Below are 14170 nucleotides of genomic sequence, written 5' to 3' on the forward strand. Positions count from 1 at the left end.
ACAAAATGTAGGATGGTTTCTACACAACGTTTTATAAATGAGGCCCTTTGTTTGTTTTGTCTATGTGTGTGTGTGCAAGTTTTTGTGTGTGTGTTTGTTTGTTTTTGTGTGTGTGGGTGTGTGTTTGTGTGTGTGTGTGTGTGTGTGTGTGTTTGTTTGTGTGTGTGTGTGTTTGCGTGCGTGTATGTGTTTGTGTTTGAGTTTTTTTTTGTGTGTGTTTGTTTTTGTGTGTGTGTGTGCGTGTGTGTGTGTGTGTGTGTGTGTGTTTTTTCAAACCAATACATATAAAAAACAAACTAGAAAACACAAACATGCATGAATAACAGTTTTATTACTTATTTGGTGAGCTTTTCTAGGCAAAAAAACTGTTTTGAAAATCGTACCACAGGTAAGGCATATCTTGATATCGGTCAAAACTAAAAATCTCCTTAAAACGAGCAGTTTCACATTGGCACCCTAATATCTAATATCATTTGGTAGGGTAACATTCCAAAAATATATTAGAAAAAAAGCCTTCCGGACACAGTGAAATGCCTTCCGGTCACATTGAAAAATCCTCGCGCGCTCTCCCCTCTCTCGCTCTCGCTCTCAATCCCCACTCTCTCTCTCCCTCTCTCTCTCTCTCTCTCTCTTTAGATGCATGAAGTGGCATATCGGTTACATTGCTCTCTTTTCCACTCCTAAAAACAGACAAATCCTTTTTTTAGTTAATTTAACATATTAAACTAATACTATGAACTTCCTTTATGACATATATTGGTCAATTATTTTTTTTGTTTAGCCATTTTAATTTTATGCATAGTTATGTCATGACAATGTTACAGATATGCTTCAAGCTAAATCTTCACCATTACTGGAGGGAATGTGAATGTTTTAACAGATTCTTTGGGCAATTTATAGCTATATATTACCTGCATTTATTCTCTAGTTTTTGCTTAGTTTTTTTTGGTCAATTGTTTTCACCGGAAAGACATCCTACGTTCCTATGAGAGTGCATACACATAAAGTTCGTAACTGGTTATATGATTGCAGAGTTTTTTATAAGCTCTGCATTAGTAAAAATAGTGATTTTTTTTTGGTTTATTCCAGTTGCAGAGATCCTTTGTATCAGCCGCAGATAATTTCAAATGGATTCCTCTAATTTTGAAAGAATTATTAAAGTTTTATCTTTTGAAATCATGTTACCGATATGCCAACCGATATGCCATTATATCTCAACCTGTTTTTTGTTGTTAAAACACTTGGGAAATACTATGATCATTTTTTTTTTCATTGAAAAATAGAAAGAACATCTAACCCTCCAGAAACATAAGATTTATTAACCAAAATATTACCATTTTATGTTTTAATTTGACTGTAATACCATATCGGTAACATTTTTTTTAATTGTTGTATTTTTGTCATTATCACATGAAGGAACAAAATATGAAACTGTTTTGTAAGAACCTAATACCATGTTTCAGTTTATATAACAATACTTGAGAAATGTGTTTAGTATTGGACAAATATATGATGTTTGTGTATTTTTGTGGCAATTCGGTAACGCAGCCTAGGGTTAGTTTTGGAGAAGCTATTTACGATGTGGCCAAATTATTAATCTTATTAGGTTATTTGGCTACGAATGAGGTAATGTGAAGAGTTTTGAAAACATTCAGACATTATTAGCATTTCCTATTTGCAATTTTTGTAATAGCGAATTTAAAAGAAAATATTACTAACTATTGGGTTGAAAAACATTCATACATTTCTCTTTCTAAGACATTTTTTAGAATATGCGGTGTGTCTAAAATGGTCTCAAAATCACATCTTAATGGGCACAATGACTCACCCTGTATCTTTATACGCTGCAACTATTGTAGATGTGGTATTTTTCATGATCGGCTGATACAAAATGGCCCCCACCATAGTGGAGAATCATTTAAACCTCTATAAACTATATATTTAATGAAAGCTCATGAAGTGTACATGTCATTTAACATCTTATTTGGCACATCAGATGTTCCTATATGGTTGCACAAACAACTATCCCCACTAAGTGCATACGAAATTCACGCCATTCGTCACGACTGAATGAGTCAGGATGACGCGCACCATAGTGGAGAATCATTTAAACCTCTATAAACTTTATATTTAATGAAAGCTCATGAAGTGTACATGTCATTTAACATCTTATTTGGCACATCAGATGTTCCTATATGGTTGTAAAAACAACTATCCGCACTAAGTGCATACGAAATTCACACCACTCGTCACGACTGAATGAGTCAGGATGACCCGCACCATAGTGGAGAATCATTTAAACCTCTATAAACTATATATTTAATGAAAACTCATGAAGTGTACATGTCATTTAACATCTTATTTGGCACATCAGATGTTTCTATATGGTTGAACAAACAACTATCCTAAGGTGGGCAGAGAGACTGTCTAAGGTGGGCAGAGCAGAGAGACTGTCTAGGGTGGGCAGAGAGACTGTCTAAGGTGGGCAGAGAGACTGTCTAAGGTGGGCAGAGAGACTGTCTAAGGTGGACAGAATAGAGAGACTGTCTAAGGTGGGCAGAGAGACTGTCTAGGTTGGGCAGAGCAGAGAGACTGTCTAAGCTGGGCAGAGCAGAGAGACTGTCTAGGGTGGGCAGAGCAGAGAGACTGTCTAAGGTGGGCAGAGCAGAGAGACTGTCTAAGGTGGGCAGAGCAGAGAGACTGTCTAAGGTGGGCAGAGCAGAGAGACTGTTTAAGGTGGGCAGAGAGACTGTCTAAGGTGGACAGAGCAGAGAGACTGTCTAAGGTGGGCAGAGCAGAGAGACTGTCTAAGGTGGGCAGAGAGACTGTCTAAGGTGGGCAGAGCAGAGAGACTGTCTAAGGTGGGCAGAGCAGAGAGACTGTCTAAGGTGGGCAGAGTAGAGAGACTGTCTAGGGTGGGCAGAGCAGAGAGACTGTCTAGGGTGGGCAGAGCAGAGAGACTGTCTAAGGTGGGCAGAGCAGAGAGACTGTCTAAGGTGGGCAGAGAGACTGTCTAAGGTGGGCAGAGCAGAGAGACTGTCTAAGGTGGGCAGAGCAGAGAGACTGTCTAAGGTTGGCAGAGAGACTGTCTAAGGTGAGCAGAGAGACTGTCTAAGGTGGGCAGAGCAGAGAGACTGTCTAAGGTGGGCAGAGCAGAGAGACTTTCTAAGGTGGGCAGAGCAGAGAGACTGTCTAGGGTGGGCAGAGCAGAGAGACTGTCTAAGGTGGGCAGAGAGACTTTCTAAGGTGGGCAGAGCAGAGAGACTTTCTAAGGTGGGCAGAGCAGAGAGACTGTCTAAGGTGGGCAGAGCAGAGAGACTTTCTAAGGTGGGCAGAGCAGAGAGACTGTCTAGGGTGAGCAGAGCAGAGAGACTGTCTAGGGTGGGCAGAGCAGAGAGACTGTCTAAGGTGGGCAGAGCAGAGAGACTGTCTAAGGTGGGCAGAGCAGAGAGACTGTCTAAGGTGGGCAGAGAGACTGTCTAAGGTGGGCAGAGCAGAGAGACTGTCTAAGGTGAGCAGAGAGACTGTCTAAGGGCGGCAGGGAGACTGTCTAAGGTGGGCAGAGCAGAGAGACTGTCTAAGGTGGGCAGAGAGACTGTCTAAGGTGGGCAGAGCAGAGAGACTCTCTGTGGTGGGCAGAGAGACTGTCTAAGGTGGGCAGAGAGACTGTCTAAGGTGGGCAGAGTAGAGAGACTGTCTAAGGTGGGCAGAGCAGAGAGACTGTCTAAGGTGGGCAGAGAGACTGTCTAAGGTGAGCAGAGAGACTGTCTAAGGTGGGCAGAGAGACTGTCTAAGGTGGGCAGAGCAGAGAGACTGTCTAAGGTGGGCAGAGCAGAGAGCATTTCTAAGGTGGGCAGAGCAGAGAGACTGTCTAGGGTGGGCAGAGCAGAGAGACTGTCTAAGGTGGGCAGATTAGAGAGACTGTCTAGGGTGGGCAGAGCAGAGAGACTGTCTAAGGTGGGCAGAGAGACTGTCTAGGTTGGGCAGAGCAGAGAGACTGTCTAAGCTGGGCAGAGCAGAGAGACTGTCTAGGGTGGGCAGAGCAGAGAGACTGTCTAAGGTGGGCAGAGCAGAGAGACTGTCTAAGGTGGGCAGAGCAGAGAGACTGTCTAAGGTGGGCAGAGAGACTGTCTAAGGTGAGCAGAGAGACTGTCTAAGGTGGGCAGAGAGACTGTCTAAGGTGGGCAGAGCAGAGAGACTGTCTAAGGTGGGCAGAGCAGAGAGCATTTCTAAGGTGGGCAGAGCAGAGAGACTGTCTAGGGTGGGCAGAGCAGAGAGACTGTCTAAGGTGGGCAGATTAGAGAGACTGTCTAAGGTGGGCAGAGAGACTGTCTAAGGTGCACAGAGCAGAGAGACTGTCTGTGGTGGACAGAGAGACTGTCTAAGGTGGGCAGAGAGACTGTCTAGGGTGGGCAGAGTAGAGATACTGTCTGTGGTGGTCAGAGAGACTGCCTAAGGTGGGCAGAGCAGAGAGACTGTCTAAGGTGGGCAGGGCAGAGAGACTGTCTAAGGTGGGCAGAGCAGAGAGACTGTCTAAGGTGAGCAGAGAGACTGTCTAAGGTGGGCAGAGAGACTGCCTAAGGTGGGCAGAGCAGAGAGACTGTCTAAGGTGGACAGAACAAAGTAACTGTCTAAGGTGGGCAGAGCAGAGAGACTGTCTAAGGTGGGCAGATTAGAGAGACTGTCTAAGGTGGGCAGAGAGACTGTCTAAGGTGAGCAGAGAGACTGTCTAGGGTGGGTAGAGAGACTGTCTAAGGCGGGCAATGCAGAGAGACTGTCTAAGGTGGGCAGAGCAGAGAGACTGTCTAAGGTGAGCAGAGAGACTGTCTAAGGTGGGCAGAGAGACTGTCTAAGGTGGGCAGAGCAGAGAGACTGTCTGTGGTGGACAGAGAGACTGTTTAAGGTGGGCAGAGCAGAGAGACTGTCTAGGGTGGGCAGAGCAGAGAGACCTTCTAAGGTGGGCAGTTCAGAGAGACTGTCTAGGGTGGGCAGAGCAGAGAGACTGTCTAAGGTGGGCAGAGAAGACACTGTCTAAGGTGAGCAGAGAGACTGTCTAAGGTGGGCAGAGAGACTGTCTAAGGAGGGCAGAGCAGAGAGACTGTCTAAGGTGGGAAGAGAGACTGTCTAAGGTGGGCAGAGCAGAGAGACTGTCTGTGGTGGGCAGAAAGACTGTCTAAGGTGGGCAGAGAGACTGTCTAAGGTGGGCAGAGTAGAGAGACTGTCTAAGGTGGGTAGAGAGACTGTGTAGGTTGGGCAGAGCAGAGAGACTGTGTAAGCTGGGCAGAGCAGAGAGACTGTCTAAGGTGGGCAGAGCAGAGAGACTGTCTAAGGTGGGCAGAGCAGAGAGACTGTCTAAGGTGGGCAGAGCAGAGAGACTGTCTAAGGTGGGCAGAGCAGAGAGACTGTCTAAGGTGGGCAGAGCAGAGAGACTGTTTAAGGTGGACAGAGAGACTGTCTAAGGTGGGCAGAGCAGAGAGACTGTCTAAGGTGGGCAGAGCAGAGAGACTGTCTAAGGTGGGCAGAGAGACTGTGTAAGGTGGGCAGAGAGACTGTCTAAGGTAGGCAGAGCAGAGAGACTGTCTAAGGTGGGCAGAGCAGAGAGACTGTCTAAGCTGGGCAGAGCAGGGAGACTGTCTAAGGTGGGTAGAGCAGAGAGACTGTCTAAGGTGGGCAGAGAGACTGTCTAAGGTGGGTAGAGCAGAGAGACTATCTAGGGTGGGCAGAGAGACTGTCTAAGGTGGGCAGAGAGACTGTCTAAGGTGGGCAGAGCAGAGAGACTGTCTTAGGTGGGCAGAGCAGAGAGACTGTCTAAGGTGGGCAGAGAGACTGTCTAAGTGGGCAGAGCAGAGAGACTGACTGTGGTGGGCAGAGAGACTGTCTAAGGTGGGCAGAGAGACTGTCTAAGGTGAGCAGAGAGACTGTCTAAGGTGGGAAGAGCAGAGAGACTGTCTAAGGTGGGCAGAGAGACTGTCTAAGGTGGGCAGAGAAACTGTCTAAGGTGCGCAGAGCAAAGAGACTGTCTGTGGTGGGCAGAGAGACTGTCTAAGGTGGGCAGAGAGACTGTCTAGGGTGGGCAGAGTAGAGAGACTGTCTGTGGTGGGCAGAGAGACTGCCTAAGGTGGGCAGAGCAGAGAGACTGTCTAAGTTGGCCAGGGCAGAGAGACTGTCTAAGGTGGGCAGAGTAGAGAGACTGTCTGTGGTGGGCAGAGAGACTGCCTAAGGTGGGCAGAGCAGAGAGACTGTCTAAGTTGGCCAGGGCAGAGAGACTGTCTAAGGTGGGCAGAGCAGAGAGACTGTCTAAGGTGAGCAGAGAGACTGTCTAAGGTGGGCAGAGAGACTGCCTAAGGTGGGCAGAGCAGAGAGACTGTCTGTGGTGGACAGAGAGACTGTCTAAGGTGGGCAGAGCAGAGAGACTGTCTAAGGTGGGCAGAGCAGCAAGACTGTCTGAGGTGGGCAGAGAGACTGTCTAGGGTGGGCAGAGCAGAGAGACTGTCTAAGGTGGGCAGAGCAGAGAGACTGTCTAAAGTTGGCAGAGCAGAGAGACTCTCTAAGGTGGGCAGAGCAGAGAGACTGTCTGTGGTGGGCAGAGAGACTGTCTAAGGTGGGCAGAGAGACTGTCTAAGGTGGGCAGAGAGACTGTCTAAGGTGGGCAGAGCAGAGAGACTGTCTAAGGTGGGCAGAGCAGAGAGACTGTCTAAGGTGAGCAGAGACACTGTCTAGGGTGGGCAGAGAGACTGTCTAAGGCGGGCAGGGCAGAGAGACTGTCTAAGGTGGGCAGAGCAGAGAGACTGTCTAAGGTGGGCAGAGCAGAGAGACTGTCTGAGGTGGGCAGAGAGACTGTCTAGGGTGGGCAGAGCAGAGAGACTGTCTAAGGTGGGCAGAGCAGAGAGACTGTCTAAAGTTGGCAGAGCAGAGAGACTGTCTAAGGTGGGCAGAGCAGAGAGACTGTCTGTGGTGGGCAGAGAGACTGTCTAAGGTGGGCAGAGAGACTGTCTAAGGTGGGCAGAGAGACTGTCTAAGGTGGGCAGAGCAGAGAGACTGTTTAAGGTGGGCAGAGAGACTGTCTAAGGTGAGCAGAGACACTGTCTAGGGTGGGCAGAGAGACTGTCTAAGGCGGGCAGGGCAGAGAGACTGTCTAAGGTGGGCAGAGCAGAGAGACTGTCTAAGGTGGGCAGAGCAGAGAGACTGTCTAAGGTGGGCAGAGCAGAGAGACTGTCTAAGGTGGGCAGAGCAGAGAGACTGTTTAAGGTGGGCAGAGAGACTGTCTAAGGTGGGCAGAGCAGAGAGACTGTCTAAGGTGGCCAGAGCAGAGAGACTGTCTAAGGTGGGCAGAGAGACTGTCTAAGGTGGGCAGAGAGACTGTCTTAGGTAGGCAGAGCAGAGAGACTGTCTAAGGTGGGCGGAGCAGAGAGACTGTCTTAGGTAGGCAGAGCAGAGAGACTGTCTAAGGTGGGCGGAGCAGAGAGACTGTCTAAGCTGGGCAGAGCAGGGAGACTGTCTAAGGTGAGCAGAGACACTGTCTAGGGTGGGCAGAGAGACTGTCTAAGGCGGGCAGGGCAGAGAGACTGTCTAAGGTGGGCAGAGCAGAGAGACTGTCTAAGGTGGGCAGAGCAGAGAGACTGTCTGAGGTGGGCAGAGAGACTGTCTAGGGTGGGCAGAGCAGAGAGACTGTCTAAGGTGGGTAGAGCAGAGAGACTGTCTAAAGTTGGCAGAGCAGAGAGACTGTCTAAGGTGGGCAGAGCAGAGAGACTGTCTGTGGTGGGCAGAGAGACTGTCTAAGGTGGGCAGAGAGACTGTCTAAGGTGGGCAGAGAGACTGTCTAAGGTGGGCAGAGCAGAGAGACTGTTTAAGGTGGGCAGAGAGACTGTCTAAGGTGAGCAGAGACACTGTCTAGGGTGGGCAGAGAGACTGTCTAAGGCGGGCAGGGCAGAGAGACTGTCTAAGGTGGGCAGAGCAGAGAGACTGTCTAAGGTGGGCAGAGCAGAGAGACTGTCTAAGGTGGGCAGAGCAGAGAGACTGTCTAAGGTGGGCAGAGCAGAGAGACTGTTTAAGGTGGGCAGAGAGACTGTCTAAGGTGGGCAGAGCAGAGAGACTGTCTAAGGTGGCCAGAGCAGAGAGACTGTCTAAGGTGGGCAGAGAGACTGTCTAAGGTGGGCAGAGAGACTGTCTTAGGTAGGCAGAGCAGAGAGACTGTCTAAGGTGGGCGGAGCAGAGAGACTGTCTAAGCTGGGCAGAGCAGGGAGACTGTCTAAGGTGGGTAGAGCAGAGAGACTGTCTAGGGTGGGCAGAGCAGAGAGACTGTAGTAGTGATCCCCCCATACTTTATGTCAAAAATGATTGATGGCCTGTCAAAAGTTTGATTGAGACTGAGACTGTCTGTGGTGGACAGAGAGACTGTCTAAGGTGGGCAAAGCAGAGAGACTGTCTAGGGTGTGCAGAGCAGAGAGACTGTCTGAGGTGGGCAGAGAGACTGTCTAGGGTGGGCAGAGCAGAGAGACTGTCTAAGGTGGGCAGAGCAGAGAGACTGTCTAAAGTTGGCAGATTAGAGAGACTGTCTAAGGTGGGCAGAGCAGAGAGACTGTCTGTGGTGGGCAGAGAGACTGTCTAAGGTGGGCAGAGAGACTGTCTAAGGTGGGCAGTTTAGAGAGACTGTCTAAGGTGGGCAGAGAGACTGTCTAAGGTGAGCAGAGAGACTGTCTAGGGTGGGTAGAGAGACTGTCTAAGGCGGGCAATGCAGAGAGACTGTCTAAGGTGGGCAGAGCAGAGAGACTGTCTAAGGTGAGCAGAGAGACTGTCTAAGGTGGGCAGAGAGACTGTCTGAGGTGGGCAGAGCAGAGAGACTGTCTGTGGTGGACAGAGAGACTGTTTAAGGTGGGCAGAGCAGAGAGACTGTCTAGGGTGGGCAGAGCAGAGAGACCTTCTAAGGTGGGCAGTTCAGAGAGACTGTCTAGGGTGGGCAGAGCAGAGAGACTGTCTAAGGTGGGCAGAGAAGACACTGTCTAAGGTGAGCAGAGAGACTGTCTAAGGTGGGCAGAGCAGAGAGACTGTCTAAGGTGGGCAGAGAGACTGTCTAAGGTGGGCAGAGCAGAGAGACTGTCTGTGGTGGGCAGAAAGACTGTCTAAGGTGGGCAGAGAGACTGTCTAAGGTGGGCAGAGTAGAGAGACTGTCTAAGGTGGGTAGAGAGACTGTGTAGGTTGGGCAGAGCAGAGAGACTGTGTAAGCTGGGCAGAGCAGAGAGACTGTCTAAGGTGGGCAGAGCAGAGAGACTGTCTAAGGTGGGCAGAGCAGAGAGACTGTCTAAGGTGGGCAGAGCAGAGAGACTGTCTAAGGTGGGCAGAGCAGAGAGACTGTTTAAGGTGGGCAGAGAGACTGTCTAAGGTGGGCAGAGCAGAGAGACTGTCTAAGGTGGCCAGAGCAGAGAGACTGTCTAAGGTGGGCAGAGAGACTGTCTAAGGTGGGCAGAGAGACTGTCTTAGGTAGGCAGAGCAGAGAGACTGTCTAAGGTGGGCAGAGCAGAGAGACTGTCTAAGCTGGGCAGAGCAGGGAGACTGTCTAAGGTGGGTAGAGCAGAGAGACTGTCTAGGGTGGGCAGAGAGACTGTCTAAGGTGGGCAGAGAGACTGTCTAAGGTGGGCAGAGCAGAGAGACTGTCTTAGGTGGGCAGAGCAGAGAGACTGTCTAAGGTGGGCAGAGAGACTGTCTAAGTGGGCAGAGCAGAGAGACTGACTGTGGTGGGCAGAGAGACTGTCTAAGGTGGGCAGAGAGACTGTCTAAGGTGAGCAGAGAGACTGTCTAAGGTGGGAAGAGCAGAGAGACTGTCTAAGGTGGGCAGAGAGACTGTCTAAGGTGGGCAGAGAAACTGTCTAAGGTGCGCAGAGCAAAGAGACTGTCTGTGGTGGGCAGAGAGACTGTCTAAGGTGGGCAGAGAGACTGTCTAGGGTGGGCAGAGTAGAGAGACTGTCTGTGGTGGGCAGAGAGACTGCCTAAGGTGGGCAGAGCAGAGAGACTGTCTAAGTTGGCCAGGGCAGAGAGACTGTCTAAGGTGGGCAGAGCAGAGAGACTGTCTAAGGTGAGCAGAGAGACTGTCTAAGATGGGCAGAGAGACTGCCTAAGGTGGGCAGAGCAGAGAGACTGTCTGTGGTGGACAGAGAGACTGTCTAAGGTGGGCAGAGCAGAGAGACTGTCTAAGGTGGGCAGAGCAGCAAGACTGTCTGAGGTGGGCAGAGAGACTGTCTAGGGTGGGCAGAGCAGAGAGACTGTCTAAGGTGGGCAGAGCAGAGAGACTGTCTAAAGTTGGCAGAGCAGAGAGACTGTCTAAGGTGGGCAGAGCAGAGAGACTGTCTGTGGTGGGCAGAGAGACTGTCTAAGGTGGGCAGAGAGACTGTCTAAGGTGGGCAGAGCAGAGAGACTGTCTAAGGTGGGCAGAGAGACTGTCTAAGGTGAGCAGAGACACTGTCTAGGGTGGGCAGAGAGACTGTCTAAGGCGGGCAGGGCAGAGAGACTGTCTAAGGTGGGCAGAACAGAGAGACTGTCTAAGGTGGGCAGAGAGACTGTTTAAGGTGGGCAGAGCAGAGAGACTGTCTAGGGTGGGCAGAGCAGAGAGACTCTCTAAGGTGGGCAGTTCAGAGAGACTGTCTAGGGTGGGCAGAGCAGAGAGACTGTAGTAGTGATCCCCCCATACTTTATGTCAAAAATGATTGATGGCCTGTCAAAAGATTTTGATTGAGACTGAGACTGTCTGTGGTGGACAGAGAGACTGTCTAAGGTGGGCAAAGCAGAGAGACTGTCTAGGGTGTGCAGAGCAGAGAGACTGTCTGAGGTGGGCAGAGAGACTGTCTAGGGTGGGCAGAGCAGAGAGACTGTCTAAGGTGGGCAGAGCAGAGAGACTGTCTAAAGTTGGCAGATTAGAGAGACTGTCTAAGGTGGGCAGAGCAGAGAGACTGTCTGTGGTGGGCAGAGAGACTGTCTAAGGTGGGCAGAGAGACTGTCTAAGGTGGGCAGTTTAGAGAGACTGTCTAAGGTGGGCAGAGAGACTGTCTAAGGTGAGCAGAGAGACTGTCTAGGGTGGGTAGAGAGACTGTCTAAGGCGGGCAATGCAGAGAGACTGTCTAAGGTGGGCAGAGCAGAGAGACTGTCTAAGGTGAGCAGAGAGACTGTCTAAGGTGGGCAGAGAGACTGTCTGAGGTGGGCAGAGCAGAGAGACTGTCTGTGGTGGACAGAGAGACTGTTTAAGGTGGGCAGAGCAGAGAGACTGTCTAGGGTGGGCAGAGCAGAGAGACCTTCTAAGGTGGGCAGTTCAGAGAGACTGTCTAGGGTGGGCAGAGCAGAGAGACTGTCTAAGGTGGGCAGAGAAGACACTGTCTAAGGTGAGCAGAGAGACTGTCTAAGGTGGGCAGAGCAGAGAGACTGTCTAAGGTGGGCAGAGAGACTGTCTAAGGTGGGCAGAGCAGAGAGACTGTCTGTGGTGGGCAGAAAGACTGTCTAAGGTGGGCAGAGAGACTGTCTAAGGTGGGCAGAGTAGAGAGACTGTCTAAGGTGGGTAGAGAGACTGTGTAGGTTGGGCAGAGCAGAGAGACTGTGTAAGATGGGCAGAGCAGAGAGACTGTCTAAGGTGGGCAGAGCAGAGAGACTGTCTAAGGTGGGCAGAGCAGAGAGACTGTCTAAGGTGGGCAGAGCAGAGAGACTGTCTAAGGTGGGCAGAGCAGAGAGACTGTTTAAGGTGGGCAGAGAGACTGTCTAAGGTGGGCAGAGCAGAGAGACTGTCTAAGGTGGCCAGAGCAGAGAGACTGTCTAAGGTGGGCAGAGAGACTGTCTAAGGTGGGCAGAGAGACTGTCTTAGGTAGGCAGAGCAGAGAGACTGTCTAAGGTGGGCAGAGCAGAGAGACTGTCTAAGCTGGGCAGAGCAGGGAGACTGTCTAAGGTGGGTAGAGCAGAGAGACTGTCTAGGGTGGGCAGAGAGACTGTCTAAGGTGGGCAGAGAGACTATCTAAGGTGGGCAGAGCAGAGAGACTGTCTTAGGTGGGCAGAGCAGAGAGACTGTCTAAGGTGGGCAGAGAGACTGTCTAAGTGGGCAGAGCAGAGAGACTGACTGTGGTGGGCAGAGAGACTGTGTAAGGTGGGCAGAGAGACTGTCTAAGGTGAGCAGAGAGACTGTCTAAGGTGGGAAGAGCAGAGAGACTGTCTAAGGTGGGCAGAGAGACTGTCTAAGGTGGGCAGAGAAACTGTCTAAGGTGCGCAGAGCAAAGAGACTGTCTGTGGTGGGCAGAGAGACTGTCTAAGGTGGGCAGAGAGACTGTCTAGGGTGGGCAGAGTAGAGAGACTGTCTGTGGTGGGCAGAGAGACTGCCTAAGGTGGGCAGAGCAGAGAGACTGTCTAAGTTGGCCAGGGCAGAGAGACTTTCTAAGGTGGGCAGAGCAGAGAGACTGTCTAAGGTGAGCAGAGAGACTGTCTAAGGTGGGCAGAGAGACTGCCTAAGGTGGGCAGAGCAGAGAGACTGTCTGTGGTGGACAGAGAGACTGTCTAAGGTGGGCAGAGCAGAGAGACTGTCTAAGGTGGGCAGAGCAGCAAGACTGTCTGAGGTGGGCAGAGAGAATGTCTAGGGTGGGCAGAGCAGAGAGACTGTCTAAGGTGGGCAGAGCAGAGAGACTGTCTAAAGTTGGCAGAGCAGAGAGACTGTCTAAGGTGGGCAGAGCAGAGAGACTGTCTGTGGTGGGCAGAGAGACTGTCTAAGGTGGGCAGAGAGACTGTCTAAGGTGGGCAGAGCAGAGAGACTGTCTAAGGTGGGCAGAGAGACTGTCTAAGGTGAGCAGAGACACTGTCTAGGGTGGGCAGAGAGACTGTCTAAGGCGGGCAGGGCAGAGAGACTGTCTAAGGTGGGCAGAACAGAGAGACTGTCTAAGGTGGGCAGAGAGACTGTTTAAGGTGGGCAGAGCAGAGAGACTGTCTAGGGTGGGCAGAGCAGAGAGACTCTCTAAGGTGGGCAGTTCAGAGAGACTGTCTAGGGTGGGCAGAGCAGAGAGACTGTAGTAGTGATCCCCCCATACTTTATGTCAAAAATGATTGATGGCCTGTCAAAAGATTTTGATTGAGACTGAGACTGTCTGTGGTGGACAGAGAGACTGTCTAAGGTGGGCAAAGCAGAGAGACTGTCTAGGGTGTGCAGAGCAGAGAGACTGTCTGAGGTGGGCAGAGAGACTGTCTAGGGTGGGCAGAGCAGAGAGACTGTCTAAGGTGGGCAGAGCAGAGAGACTGTCTAAAGTTGGCAGATTAGAGAGACTGTCTAAGGTGGGCAGAGCAGAGAGACTGTCTGTGGTGGGCAGAGAGACTGTCTAAGGTGGGCAGAGAGACTGTCTAAGGTGGGCAGTTTAGAGAGACTGTCTAAGGTGGGCAGAGAGACTGTCTAAGGTGAGCAGAGAGACTGTCTAGGGTGGGTAGAGAGACTGTCTAAGGCGGGCAATGCAGAGAGACTGTCTAAGGTGGGCAGAGCAGAGAGACTGTCTAAGGTGAGCAGAGAGACTGTCTAAGGTGGGCAGAGAGACTGTCTGAGGTGGGCAGAGCAGAGAGACTGTCTGTGGTGGACAGAGAGACTGTTTAAGGTGGGCAGAGCAGAGAGACTGTCTAGGGTGGGCAGAGCAGAGAGACCTTCTAAGGTGGGCAGTTCAGAGAGACTGTCTAGGGTGGGCAGAGCAGAGAGACTGTCTAAGGTGGGCAGAGAAGACACTGTCTAAGGTGAGCAGAGAGACTGTCTAAGGTGGGCAGAGCAGAGAGACTGTCTAAGGTGGGCAGAGAGACTGTCTAAGGTGGGCAGAGCAGAGAGACTGTCTGTGGTGGGCAAAAAGACTGTCTAAGGTGGGCAGAGAGACTGTCTAAGGTGGGCAGAGTAGAGAGACTGTCTAAGGTGGGTAGAGAGACTGTGTAGGTTGGGCAGAGCAGAGAGACTGTGTAAGATGGGCAGAGCAGAGAGACTGTCTAAGGTGGGCAGAGCAGAGAGACTGTCTAAGGTGGGCAGAGCAGAGAGACTGTCTAAGGTGGGCAGAGCAGAGAGACTGTCTAAGGTGGGCAGAGCAGAGAGACTGTTTAAGGTGGGCAGAGAGACTGTCTAAGGTGGGCAGAGCAGAGAGACTGTCTAAGGTGGCCAGAGCAGAGAGACTGTCTAAGGTGGGCAGAGAGA

This window comes from Sprattus sprattus (genome assembly GCF_963457725.1).
Source record: "Sprattus sprattus genome assembly, chromosome: 3".
NCBI classification, from domain to species: Eukaryota; Metazoa; Chordata; class Actinopteri; order Clupeiformes; family Clupeidae; genus Sprattus; species Sprattus sprattus.